The sequence below is a fragment of the Cupressus sempervirens genome, chromosome 8 (genome assembly GCF_028749045.1).
Source record: "Cupressus sempervirens isolate cs-2001-9-10 chromosome 8, ASM2874904v1, whole genome shotgun sequence".
Classification (NCBI taxonomy): Eukaryota; Viridiplantae; Streptophyta; class Pinopsida; order Cupressales; family Cupressaceae; genus Cupressus; species Cupressus sempervirens.
The window spans coordinates 821428543-821443858 of NC_143125.1; positions in this window are offsets into that span (position 1 = coordinate 821428543).

Genomic DNA, 15316 nt, shown 5'->3' on the forward strand with positions numbered 1-15316 from the left:
ATTCGGACAAAAAGTAATTGCAGCTAAATCAAATTTTTTTTTCATCAACATAGATATCAAAGTGGAAATCAAATCTATCAGATTATGGGATATAATAAAGATGTTTTTCTGTGCAAGTATCTCTTTATAGAATTGGAAAAGAGCATTAAATCAGGTAAGGTATGGCTGAATAGTCTGAGAAAATTGGAAGCAAGGATTGGAAGTTGGAAAGATAAATGGCTCACAAAAGCAGGTAAGTGCATTAAGATCAGATCAATTTTATCTGCTATTCCAACTTATCCACTTTCTTGTCTTCCTCTTCCTAAGCATCTTCATCACAAGTTCAAAGTCAAGCTCAAAGACTTCCGATGGAATGATTGTGTGGAATCCAAAAAATTGGCTCCTATTAAATGGGATAACCTTTGTAAACCCAAGGAGTATGGTGGGCTAGGCATAAAGAATCTCTTATGGTAAAATGAAGCATTAGGGGCTAAATTGATATGGCGCCTATGTTGGATACAATTGTCTAATTGTGTGTTGTCTTTGATGTTACACAAATGTCATATCAGTTGGCAGATAGTGCTTATCGAGCTTAGTTGGTTAGCAAAGCAACTTTCAGAGTCTACCGAGCATTCCTAAAAATTACTCTTCGTAGACAATGTCTATCGAGCTCACTCAAGCGTCAAAGGAAAATGAGGCAGCATGTAGTGTTTACTGAGCAGGGCCAGCCAATGAAGGATTTTGTTTATTTCAGAAATAAAGCTTAATTATTTGAAGTATTGATTTTAGCCAACTAAAGTAATGATTATTGGTAATTGCAAGTTGTAATTGAGCTGACTTGACAATTTGTATGGTATAAATGAAAGGTCAAGTTGAGATTCCAAAGTAATGACTGAGTATGCAAGTGTATTGATTGTTTGGAGAAGAAAGTATGAGCAAATTTGAAGGATGGTCAGATATCCTTGAGGAGTAGCAAAGTTTTATTTGATCAGGAAGGATCTTGTGTGAAGTAGAACAGAGATCTATAATCAGCAATTCAATTGCATCTCATTCAAGTCATTTCATTGTTACTTTCTTATCATTGTAGCAGTGATTCCAAAATCTCTTAGCAGAGTTGGTCTAACAATCATTTGTAAATCCTCTAACAAGGTGACAATTCCATTGAATTGCTCTAAAGACCTCTAGCAAGGCCACTCTTAACAGGGTGATTAAATCCTCTAACAAGGTCACACCTAACAGTGTGTATTGTAACCTTTAACCAGGTTAGCTCCTAATAGGGCTCACTTCAAAAGAGTGCTAGTTACTTGGTGGTTTTTCCCATATTGGGTTTCCACATTAAATCTAGTGTCTCATGTATTCATGTTATTTCTTTTATGCTTGCATGTGAATCACTGTGAATGTTTAAGATCCGTTAAAGTTAACATACACTGCATCTATCGAGTTACAACAATTTTTGTATGTTTACCGAGTGACAACAGTAAGTCATTTTATCAGACATCTAGAGGATTTGTCGATTTTTTTTTGTGGTAACTAATTCACCCCCCTCTCAGTTACTCTATCTATATTTCCAATAGCCTATACTCAGAGAGAGCAAAAATGGGCCAAGATATTGTACAATAAGTATCTTATCATAGAAGATCCTAATTCGCTCTTTAGAATGAAGATCCTACCGAAGGGATATGAAAGTTTGAATTTCATGGTCAAGTGTCACCATCTGGTAAGTAATTTTCTTCTTGGGATGTTGGCACAAGTGAAGATGCACTTTTTTGGGAAGACTCTTGGGACGGACACCCTCCGATAGAGAATAATCTTGTTCATATCAATCTCAAAGATAAACTTTCTAACTGTTGGGGGAAGAAATCTTGTGATTATAAAATTAAGTCTCATCAGGAGGATCATTCATCTTGGAATTGGAAATCCATTGAAGGGATTGATTTGAATCATGAGGAGATTATGACTTATAAAGAAATCATTTCCACCAGGAAGGTAAAACAATCAGAGAGGGAAGACAAACTGATCTAGGCTACGTCAAATGATGGTAAATATAGTGTTAAAAATGGCTATAATGCTCTAATAAATTCTAAAAGATGGGAAGAAGTGGAAATCCTCCTTAATCTATGTTGGGATCTTGCTTGTTTGCCAAAAGCAGGTTTTTTTCTTGGTTAGCTTTTCAAAATAGGATTTTGATAGTAGATAGACATAATAGAATTGGTTTGGTTGGACCTTCGAGATGTGCTCTTTGTAAAAAAAATGGTGAAGATGTCAATCATATTCTCTGTAATTGGCCCTACTCGCGAATGTGTTGGGAATGGCTTATACATAATTTTGGTTGGCACTCTCCATTTCCCAAGTGCCTTAAGAATTTCCCTATTGGATGGCCTTCCCAGCCTTGTAAGGGTATTTATGGTAAACTTTGGAATTTAAGCCCTTCTATCCTCATGTGGGAGATTTGGAAAGAAAGAAATAGGAGAATATTTTGTGACAAAGAGTTGATAGTTGAAGAGATTATTCTGAAAAACAAAGCTAGTAATGTCAAAAACATGAATTCCTTTCTTAGGAAATCCATAATGGAAGAAGGCTTCTTGTTGATATGGGATGGCCTAATAAAAAAGAGTTGGCCTAAATTGATCCATCCTCCGCTTGTCTACATTAAGAAGAACAAGGAGGCTAGGAGAAATTGTAAATGGTCCCCTCCATTGAATGGTTGGACCAAGATTAACTTTGACGAAGCATCAAGAGGCAACCAAGGGGTTGCTAGCATCGGTTGTATCATCAACAATGACTTAGGAAAGCAGTTAGCCAAATTGATGAAATCCATCAATCCTACTACAAACAATTTGGCTGAATTCAAATCTTTGGAAGAAGGGCTCAAAATCTGCCTTCATCTAGGGATATCTAAACTTATGATTGAGGGTGACTCTCAAATTGTTTTAAACACTATCAGAAATAGATCTACCCCCAATTGGATTCTCAATTCTAAATTAGAAGAAGTTATTCATTTGATTGATAAGTTTAAAGATACAAGAATTTGCCATATTTATAGAGAAGGTAATTTCAAGGCAGATTCATTAGCAAATACTGGGGCAGATGGAGTTAATTTTTTGAAATTAGATCAAGGGATTTAATTATATCAATATTAATATTAATATCTTATATTTATAGTTCATTAATTTCTTTAAGTTATTATTAGTACTTTGGTATAGGCATATTTTAGGTTTCATATTGGTTTTGTAATCTAGTTAGTGAGTAGTAGGTTTTTTTTATCTCTTATAACCTTCATTGAGTTTTAAATTAGAAACTAGTTTGTCAGTCTCATAGGGTTTCCTTTTGAAGCATGCTATAATCAATTATTGATAATATGGTCTGGATCCTCATCATTTACCATTGTGGTGAACAATATCCTATGAAGTAGAGTTAGATAATTAGTATGGGTGTAAGTGTATATTAATTTAGTCACGGATTGACACCCTGTCCACTAACTTCGTTGTGGTGATGAATAGTTCATATGTTAGAAAAGGCTTCTAGGATCTTCACATGTATTTGAATTTGGAGTGTTGCCTTCTATATACTCTCCTGTCTCTGTCAAAAGAGGTTTGCAGTATTTAGATATGGATACTAATATTTGTGTCTTCCATACTTCAAAAGTGAGAACAATGGCATTCCTTGGTAACGTTAAACCTAAGAGGTGGAACAATATTCTGAGGGCAGTGGACAACATGACTAGAATCGCTATCAGTAGGGCAATTGGGGAAGGAGTGTTTAAGTATGATCATTCTTGGAGAACGAATAGTGATGTTATTGGCTTCTTCATAGTCTGCATGGTTAAAGATGGCTTCAAAAAATGGGGCATGATACAACTTTGTTTAAACTTCCTTCAATCTACCTGGTGCAAAGGCATAGAGGAAGCAATAATGGGCCTAGATGAAAATCTTTGTCTGCCTCTCTCAGAGATGTATATGGAGCATTCCCTGAGGAGTCTCTTCATAACCAACATCCCAAGATGGCCAGCCCTGATTATCAGGGATAGGGTTGCCTTTAATATGGCATGGCCTAAAATGGAATCATGTTTCCATTTTCTAATGGGTTGGAGAAAGATTGCTCTGATGGTTGGTAATGGATGGATTGGAAACTACCTTAATCTACATAAGGCATACATTCATCCTAGAGTGGTAAATGATAACCTAGATAATATGGGTTTTTGTACTCTAAACATTGAAAAAATTAGCAGGGAGAAGTCAACTTTCAAGTTTCCTCCTTCCTTCGAGGCTGAAAATCCGAATGATGTGGTCGAGGTTATAATGATATTCTAGAAAAAGTAAGGTGGTTTACAAAGTGGTCGAGAGTTAGTTTTGGTTTGCATCTAATCCAAACTACTTCATTTGCTCTTCTTCCATGTCTAGGGTAGTGGTATTTTGCTCATTTTGTCAGTGGTTCTCGCTTCTGGTAGCTTATGTTAGGGTTGTGTCTTTTAGGGTTTGTTCTATTTTTGGGTTAGTAGTTTGGGTGTTTGGCTTTGTAGTCCATGTTTTGGTTTAGGTTTTGATGTTTGTATATGTGTAGGTGGGTTTATTAAAGATGGGTCAGTTTTATTATATTATGGTTAAAGACAACTTTGTAAAATTCATAATGTACAATGGTTTAATTGTTAATAGAACTACTATGAAGGGTATCTTATTATGTTGCATGGATTTGATCTTGTGGCAGATTTCTTAAATTACTACCTTCTTTTCTTAGTAATCCATTCTCTGATGGTTTTAGTTGTATGAATTTGGCAATGGTTCAAGAGTGCATTCGTAATCAAGCTCTACTGGTATGGATTCTTTTTAGTAGGTTCTTCTAGTTTATTTTCTGGATCGACTCAGAGTGTAGCTTTGTCTGCAAATGGTATAGATAGCCTTGAATTAATTGGAGCTTTGGTTCATCTTATAGTAAGATGGTTGGAAAAATTTCATGATACATTTTCTAGAAGCATTTAAATCAGGTTTAACGATTGCTAGATTATTAAAGCTGTGATCTGGTTTATTTATCAAATACTCTATTTTTGCCCTTCATGTATCTTTGTTCAAGTATGCTGCTATAGTGTATCTACGTGGTAATCTTAGGGTAGTTCATTCAATGCTCAGATGGTAGTTATTATTTTAATTTATGATTCCACTCTTTTTGTTTTGGCTAAGTATTTGCTACTGTCCAACTAGATCTCTATTATGTGACTTCCCAAAAGGATGGGTTGGGCATATAATTGTTAATTCAATCTCAGAGGTAACAAATTGATTGTTGGCATCATTATAGAGATCTCTAGATGTCATTTAGCAACTTGTGACTTTATGGCTTATTGCTTAGTCCAAGTTCATGTTTTGTTGGTTTTTTATTTCATTTATTGCTCTTGATATTGTATGCCTTATTTTAGGGTTGTTCTAATTTTATTTAGTACTTTGTTAACTAAAGTTTTATATTCAATCAAATAAGCAGGAAATATTTTATAATATTGTTTATTTAAACTTGACTGGTGTGTTAGCATGGTTGTTTTTTATTAGTTCAGATGTATTTCCACTAACCATACTGATTGACAAGCTAAGAAGGTAGGATGAGCGCGTTGTTCAGATTGGAAGTATGACAACGCAAAGGCAATGCTTGACTCTATGTTTAGCAGCATTTTAGTTCTAGACCAGAGGATTGATAAAATGATTTTAATAAAAAGAGATAATGTAAATCGACTGGGGTATGCCCCTTTTATATTGTTATTAAACAAGATGCAATTAAATATATAGTGATCTGACTAGGGTATGCCCCTTTTAAATTTAAATAATATAGGACGTGCGTCCCGGGCTAGACTCGAGGTTTTCTTCTCCATTCTTTCCTACCAGTGCTTGCTTGAACGGAGAAAGTTGTTATAATTATTTTAAAAAGTTAATAAAAATTATCAAGGCCTTGGCCGTTTACTAATAAAAATAAATAAATTTAATTCATTAAATAAAAAATTGTAGTTGTTGTTTTTTGAAAAATTTCATGATCTGCTAATTTTAGTAATAAATGCATTAAGGTAGGTTGGACATGATGAGTAACATTTTTTAGTTAGGTGGGTTAAGATTATTTTAATAATTTTAAAATAGATAATAATTAAATTAAAAATTAGTTTCAACAATTTTCATATAGAGCTCATATAGAGCTCAATATGAACACTATTGTCATCAACAATGACAATAAGGTGCTATACACAAGTAATTTTTAAAATTGATCGCAACATATATTTTAAAAGTAGAAGAGTTTAGTGTGCAGATGTAAAATTGACTTTGAAGTCTCATTTTAAGATTAAACAAAATAAGCATAAACCAAGTAAAAAAACATGTACATGAAGAATAGAACATTTGAATTTACTCTCTTCGAAGCTAATAATTCAATAGCTTATATTTTTTCATTCATTAATATTTTAGATGATAGTCCATTATTAAGAAAAATGTGCATTTTATATTTCCAAGAAGCTCACAGTTTGGCTTAAGTGAAATTATTGCCAGACATAGGTTCGTTGCCTCTGATTGAGTTATTTGTCAACTGGGAGTTTATCAATGCCGGTTTTGGTAAAAAGCCTCCCCTATCATTTATAATTAAATAAAAGATAACAATTTATTAGCAAACAAAGTCTTTCAGTGCTTCTTAATTTCATCAGTTTTTGTTCTTGAGGTAGTAATGGGTGCTCTTTAAAGCCTCAAGCATAGAGTGCCTAATGCTATTTTTTGGGGGGAAGAAAAGATCTTCTATTATTTTTCAATTACGATTCAGATGTACTTCTAAAAAAATGAAATCATGCATCTCTTTGTTTCACAACAATTCAATTTTTTAATAAGAAAAATGATACAACTTTAAAAAATGAATATTTTTATCAAACAAAATGAAATCTCAACACTTCATCTAGGAAAGTATTTGTTGGTCACAATAATATTTGTGGTAGCATGCATCCATGTTTAATTTTATGTCCGATTATAATAAGTGGAAGCTATGACTATATTTTGAAGTACAAATGCATTTATAGGTTTTTTTTTTTATTAGAACAGAGAAATAGGTAGTGTTAAATATATATTATTTAATGTGTAAGAAATTTTGAGATTGTGGAAATTTGTTCTCTTTAATTTTGAGTTTTTTTTATTAAATTATCTTTGTTAATTTTTTTAATTTACTTTTCTTTGTTGTATTATGTTTTGGGTTTTTGATACAGATCTTCTCAAGCTTGTGTAGCAAGCAATGAGATGATTCTGCCACAAGTTCTAATTATCTTATTTAGCAAGCAGATATTTTTAGTTCTGGAAGGCTAACTAGTTGCGCAACTAATTTGGGAAGAGACTTTATTCCCAGGAAACTTGCCTTTCACTAATAGAAGTGCTTGGATCCTTTCTTGCTGTTTCAATTTTTGTAACTTGTGCTTTTGGCACTTTATGATTGTTGTTATAGATTATTCGGAGGTTCGATTGCATAGGTTTAAATCACTCTTTTGATATAGCTACATTTTGTGCTCATTAAGTCTTGTTTTTATAGTTGTAATTTATTGTACACATGTTAAACCTGCCAAGAAGATCTTTTTGCATTTATTTGAAATGCAAAAAGAATTGCACGTGCAATGGAGGCAACATGTGAGTTGTCTTAATGCTTGTTGATTGAAATTTTTAATGCATTTATTTGTAGAAGGTTTTGTGTTTAATGTGGTCATATTTCAATTACCATATCTACCTTACTTAGCTTGTTCTCTCATTCTTGTGATTTTCAAGTACCATATATCCTTACTACCTTACTAGTTACTACTATTCTTTTTGTAAGTGTATATGTTTGTTAACTAGAGATACTTTCTAGTATATGCAAGCCATTAAATAGTGACACTATCCAGTATGTGCAAGCTTCTTAGATTTCTGTAATGTTTATCAACCTCTTTCTTGTTATAGTTTAAAAATCTTGAAGATATTTTTGTGAATGCCATTTCAATGGGTTTAATGCTTTGCATGGCTGGATATATTGGCACTACTATTTTGTCTATTATTTTGGCTGAGGAATGTTGCATTTTAAGGACCTCATATTGACTATGCTACATATGTTGATGCTTGTTGAATGTCTATCAGAGTTAGATGTTATTGGCATCATCCAATCTTTCAGCATTACAATTTTATTTGCAAATGCAATTGGAAATAGCTTGTAACTCCTCCATTTGGCCCTGTGATAGTTGTTTCTTAACTCCAAAGTTCTGACAAGATTGGAAATAATAAAACTTCCTTGCTTGTGTTTATGTTTAATGGTTAGATTTATTAATTTAACATTGAACATTTCAAATTATGATAAATGAATGACTTTGTGTGGATTGAGTATATAAACTCTCCATTTAGTCCTGCAACATTATCTGTTGATTCCTCTTTGAGCAATCATTTTTTAAGGTCCAAACTTCTGATAAGATTGGAGTTAATACACAACTTTCTTACTTGTTTGTGTTGAATGATTATTTGTTTGGATATGGTTGTAATTTGTTGATAGAATGTATTAAAGGAGCCCAATTCAACAAGTTCATTTTTCAAATTTATGATAAATGCATTTCAAATACTGATAGATCAATGATTATTCGTTTGGATATTGCTGTAATTTTTGTTTTGTAGAATGTTTTAAAGGATCCTAGTTTAATAAGTCTCATTTTTGTATGTTATCTTAGAAATTATAATTTTTTAAAGTGTAGTCAGCTCATTTTTTGTTTTCTTGTTGGCAATGAGGGAAGCTAAGAATGGGGGAGGAAGAGGAGGTTGAGGTGAATGAGGAGGTCGTGGTCAAGATGGCAGTTTTGTAGCAATCATGGTCGTGGCAACTACAATGGTGAGATATTCAATCGGGATGGTAATAATGATAGTAACAGTGAAAATGGTTACTTTGGTGGAGGTCATGGTGGTGGATCTTTCTACCAAGGTGGAGATGAGGGATTTGCTCACTAAGAGGATGGAAAATATGGTTGTTCTGAAAGAGGACAAGGATATGGGGGAGGACGCAGTCGTGGTGGCTATAGGTTTAGATGGTTGTGGAGGGTATGATATTTTCATGATAGACACATTCTTTTCCAGTCACTTGTTAGAAGCATAATCATTGAATATTGTTGTAGTCATGAAGTTAAGAGAGAGGGATCTGGGAGAGGAAACTAGGGTACTCCCACTGACCAAGGATTCACATAGTGAGTTCTTATTTCAAGTTTTCTTTTAGTTGGGGAGAGCATGTTTTAGTTGTTATGGTTAACATTGCACACCTCAAGAAGATGTAGGATGATTGGAAAGGGTCAAAATTATTAGTGGCTTATTTGCCAAGTTGATTGCTTGATACCCAAGTTTTAGTGTCAACCCCATTATAGATTGTGTTGTATCTACCTATTTTTGCTTCGAGGTTTGAAAGCAGAAAGTAGAAAAAATGATGGTCAGTTACCTAGGTTTGACTTATAACTTCTGTGATTTAAGAGTTCAAGATGGCCTAGAGGGTCAAGTAAATACTCCAGTATTCTGCTCTCCATAATTTTAAGGTCGGTCAAGGAGGACATATTTGGAAGAGATATTGGCATACTTGTCAATAAGTCACTCTCGATATGCAACTCTTGCATCTTGCTTAGTTGATCAATGTTCACTAGTAGCTACCTTAATTTGTATGTATTAAATAAAAGGAGCTCTGTCGAGGAAGCTTGATTTGTAATGCGAGGAGGAAAATCTTCTAATTGTGTACAATGAGAAAGGCTCAAACTCTCCTGCTTTATCATGTCTTCCATAATGTCTAAGACTAAGGTGAGTTCATAGAATCCCTTTAAGAGGAGATGTTGCAGCAGTGTGAGCCTCTTAAAAGAGACTGGTAACTTCCTCACATAACATCATATAAGTTATGGATGAAGTTAATTGGTAAGCCTTCAGTATTTAAGAAAAACAATGCTTAAAGAATAATTGTTTCAAATTTAGCAAGTTCAAACTTATCAACTTGAAAATCAATTTCCACATTTCCCATAAAAGTAAGATAATGTAATGTTCTATTCTAGAACTAAGCACCACAAACTCATGACGCAATCTGTGATTTCAAACAAAGGCTATGGACAGGGTTATACATATAGACATACAGCGGAGGAAGTGGAATGAACAAGGCAAGGCATACGGTATGCTTGGGCATATAGTGAGGGTATTGTTGTATGTGGACTGAGGAACCTTTTGTGATTAGGGTGGAATATGGTCAACTTAAATTGATAGGAAATTTTATAATTGTACAATATAGTGGCATAAAGATATAGGTACATATTGTTATAATTATGCAATATACCAGTACACAATGAAAAGATTGAAAGTCCATACATTTAACACTTTAAAATAATTTTGCAAGAGGTTTACAGTTTGAACTCAATAGCCCAAATAATATTTGATACTAAATCTTATAATTGACAACTGAAGAATTTAAAAACTGAGCATTTTTTCATTGAACATTGTGCCACATTGCTCACAAGGTTTATAGTCTCAACTATATTAATGTGTAACAAGTGCATTTCATGCATTGAACACTATAACATGACTCAAAAAGTTTTTAGTCTCGTCTAACAACAAATAATTTACAAAGTCCCTATAATAAGTATATAAAACACGAGATTTATAGTCTCATCTGAAATCATATTTCTGTTACAAGAATGTACATAATGGAAGACATTGAAAATATAATGTAATTTACACTATACACTCAACACTAAAAATGATTAACCGGTGAAATTAAAATTGTATTTGATGCAATCTCGTGATATCCATTTGTTTCGGCTATTTTTATTTGCTTGGACTACAACGCTGCATTTTGTAAGCTACATGATTGAATTTTAGTTTGCTTCAAGTTAACTAAAACAAAAATTGTAATGAACCTCTTATAAATGAAATTTTTGTTTAGTCACACATTTACTTAACCATGTGGTAAACATGGTACAAGCACTAGATATATAAAAGAATCAAACAAAACATTCTAAAAGCATATGTAGATAGGAGATTTCCTAGAAGAGCAATATGTATATTGGTGATGATGATAAAGGAAGATTACAAGCAGTAAGATTAGAAGCAATAAATTGTGGTGTAGTGAATTGAACTATTTACTTGTGATTGATCAATGGCATATAAGTGCAAGTTGAAATATATTATTGAATATATATGGTAGCATTTACGATATTAAAAATGTTGTTACACATTGTTTTAAGAAATCTACAAAAAACTACATTTGGTCCACCATAAAGAGAGTTATGTGGCAATTACTACTTTTTTTTATAGTCTGTGGGCTAGTGTGTGTGTGTGTATCAATCATAATGTATAGATATTTTATTCTAGTAAACATTTTTAGTAAGCAGGAATTAATATTGTTTAGACTAGTACACATGGATGCATTTTCAGAGTGGATCATATTGATTCAGTGTTATTGGATAGTGTCCAACAATATGTGGGAGAAAACAAGTTTTGTTAGTCAATGGAGGGGAGATGATCTAAAAGCTTTGAAAACAATTTTTTTCCTACTATGTATACTAAAGCTGGGCTTGAAGGATATTACCTTTTACACATGTTCATGATGGGGGAGGAGAGTGGCATTTTGACAATATTGTTTTGGGTCGGTGTGAACCTTGCTTTTATTGATATTTCTTGCAGAGTGAAGACAAATTTGGATTTCTTCTCTATGTAGTCTTCATATTTCATTTTTGCAATTTGTGGCACCAACTCTTTAATAATGGAATGGTCAACTAAACAGTGAATTTTCTGTTTGTTTTTAGTAGCCAAGACCATTTTCGGATGGATCTTTTGTACATAGTTAACATTTTCATTACACTTGATGTAGTGCCTAGATCCTTCCTCGGGAATAACAAAGCCATCAAACTTGTAATTGCATTGTGAGTAGAAGGCAGTGAAAGGATTAGAGAATGGATTGACAACTCTTAGAATGTCATGGACCTATGAATGTCAGTGAGAGGAGTTTCCTTTATTTTTTAGAGAATGAATCTATCAGCATTATTTTATATTACCTCATATGTCTGCTACACCAATTCATTAAGCATTTGAAGAGTTCTTGAGACATTTAACTTGCAAATGTATGCAAATATTCCTTTACGAAATGTAATTTTTTTGTCCACCTTTGTGACAATGTTGCAGAACAAAAGTGTTGGAGTTTCATTACGACGCAACATTTTGTCTACTAGAGCATGATGATGCCATAGGTTTGGATGTAGTTCAAGCTGCAATATAGTGGTAATGTTAGCTTTACGCAAAGATGGAGGTGAAGGTTTATTCTGATTACTGTATGCATCATATTATTATTGGTTGTTCATAATATTGGTACCAAAACAGTTACCTGTGCTTTGTCATTGTCACCGTGGCCATCTTTGAGCTCAAATGTTGTTAGTGATCCTTTTTTTTTTTTCTCCAACTACTAGTGTTCCAATAGTTCCAATTGGATACTCATTTGGACTGTTTAGTAGCTAACAAATTGTACTACTTGGAATGAAGTTGTATTCCATGCAAATCTGAGGAATTGTTTCAATGGCGGTGGTCTCTTTCACCACAATTATGCAGTCACAGTCCCCACGATCGTAATTAGATTTTGGCTCCAACTGAAAATTAGAAATGCATGTGCCCATCCCTACAATCAATTTATCTTCATATTGCTAGATCAAATTATCCTTCATATTAACTGTTACTGTCAATTCTACCTTACTATCTGTGACATTAGCATGGAGCACCTCACGGATCTTGTTGATCTTGTCAAGGATGTATTTGTACACAACTAATACATCCCCTTAAAAAATCTTGCCAATTTTTCTTTCATTAAGTTCTTCAATTAAAATAGTACCAATTGTTTTTACCTTTGACCTGTGTATTGCCATTCTGTTTCTGTCAAGTCTTGTTTGTTTTGCAAAAATAGTATATGATAAATTTGTATAGCACAACCTTATACCTTTTTGCATTTAGATCTTGTTTGACCATTGTGTTTTTTTCCAATTCTTTTAGTTGCTTCCAGTTTGACTTGGGCAGTGGTTGCGTAATTTTTTTGCATATTGGTTACTTCCATTGTACCCTACAAACTGCAAAACCATGATTGAATAGCTATATTTTTGTAGTCAATAAAATGCATGGATAGAATAACTCCTTTGGAATTGTATTTATATGTTTTTACTATTATGGTAATTATTATAGATGTTTGATCCAATTGCAATTGATTTGCATGTTTCTTTTGAATGCATTGTTGTTTATAGTAGGTTGGTTACAAATGTTGGGTGGATTGTGAGTAAAGTTGAAAAGTGGTCGGTCCAGTATGCTTCTGATTTGAAAATATTGCATATGTTTGAATTAAGATTAGACCATATATGGTCAATAAGTGAATGATTAGTACTATGTGTAGTATGTAGTAGGAGTTTGAGGTTATGGTTGTGCATGTAGGATGTCAGACCTCTACTTCTGTTGATTGTTGTTTGCATATTGATGTTGAAATCTCCTACTATGTACAATATCTTATATGGTTCTATTCCTTTGACTACATTATGTAGAGCTTTTTCTATCTCCCCTAAGTAAGTGTGTGGTCTTGCATAAATATTAGAACTATATTTATTTCTTTGTTTGCTATTGCTATCTTCACTGTTAAGGTTTCAAAATTTGTGGAGATGTGGTGGTCAATTTTGGTAGTAGTTATGGTTTTCTTTGTCAAAGTCATTAAACCATGGATACCAGTAATTAAGAATTGGTTGTACAAGTTGTTGAAATAGACTAGTTCTTTCTCTTTTGTGTTAAGTTCTTGCAAGCATATAGTACCTGAAGATATTATATGGTAGTCATTGGTTGAGTCATATATACATGGATGGTATCCACAAGTGTTTAGTGTGCATAAGCTCAAGTGTGATGACGATGTTAAACATATTTTGTTGCAGTCAAGCTTCCATGACGAAGTTGTTTGTAGCTGTTCCATTTCTAGAATAATGGTCTTCTTCACTTTGAATTTTTTTGCATAAGAGGCTTCACCAAGTATAGGTTTTCAATTGTTCATGTTTGTGAGAGGACTATATATGCTAGACCATTTTGTTTTAGTCCTGTTGGATCAAAAGCAAGTGCTTCCATTGTAAGGCCTTGGGATCAATGAATGGTATGAGCACAAGTGAGTTGTATGGGGAATTATTTCCTTATGGTTATATTGTTATTTGACGTAATTTGTGATATCCCCATTTTGGACATATATAATTTAATAATAAATAGGTATAGTATATAAAGTTTATAATATTAAAATGATTAATAAAGTTTATAAATAAAAAATATAAATTATTATATATCATATATATTATCATACATATATAATATATATATACATATATATGATATTTAAAATAATATACTATTGAATATAAATAATATATATTTATATCAATACTATAATATATAAGATTAATAATATTTATAACACTAATACAATTAATAACAATATCACTATATATATTATATATGTTATAAACTTATATAAATAATATATGTGTGTGTGTGTGTGTGTGTGTGTGTGTGTGCGCGTGCGTGTGTGTGTGTGTGTGTGTGTGTGGTATTATTAATATAAATATAAATATATATATTTAATATAATTATATTATTCTTAATATAATATAATTATTATCAATGAAAGGTCATGACTATGAAAAATACACACACACACACATGCACACGCACACGCGCATGCACACACACGCACACACACATGCACAGCGCGGGCACACACACACACGCGCACACACACACACACACACACACACACACACACACACACACACACACACACACACACACACACACACACACACACACACACACACACACACACACACACACACACACACACACACACACACACACACACACACACACACACACACACACATGCGTGTGCGCACGCACGCACGCGCGCACACACACACACACACATGCATGTGCGCACGCACGCACACGCACGCGCACGCACGCACACACACACGCACACACACACACACACACACACACACACACACACACACACACACACACACACACACACACACACACACACACACACACACACACACACACACACACACACACACACACACACAATATTTAACATTAAGAGGGAAATGTAGGGGATATTATGAAATGGATACAAAATAAAAGGAAAATCTAAAAATGTCCTAAAATGGGACATTACATGTGGTATCAGAGCAAACGTCCTACCAGCATGTGAGATAATTTTAGACATATCAAATAGAGAAGTCATCATTTGAAACATACATAAACATTTATATTTAAATACAAGATCCAGCAAAGGATAGAATGGGCAC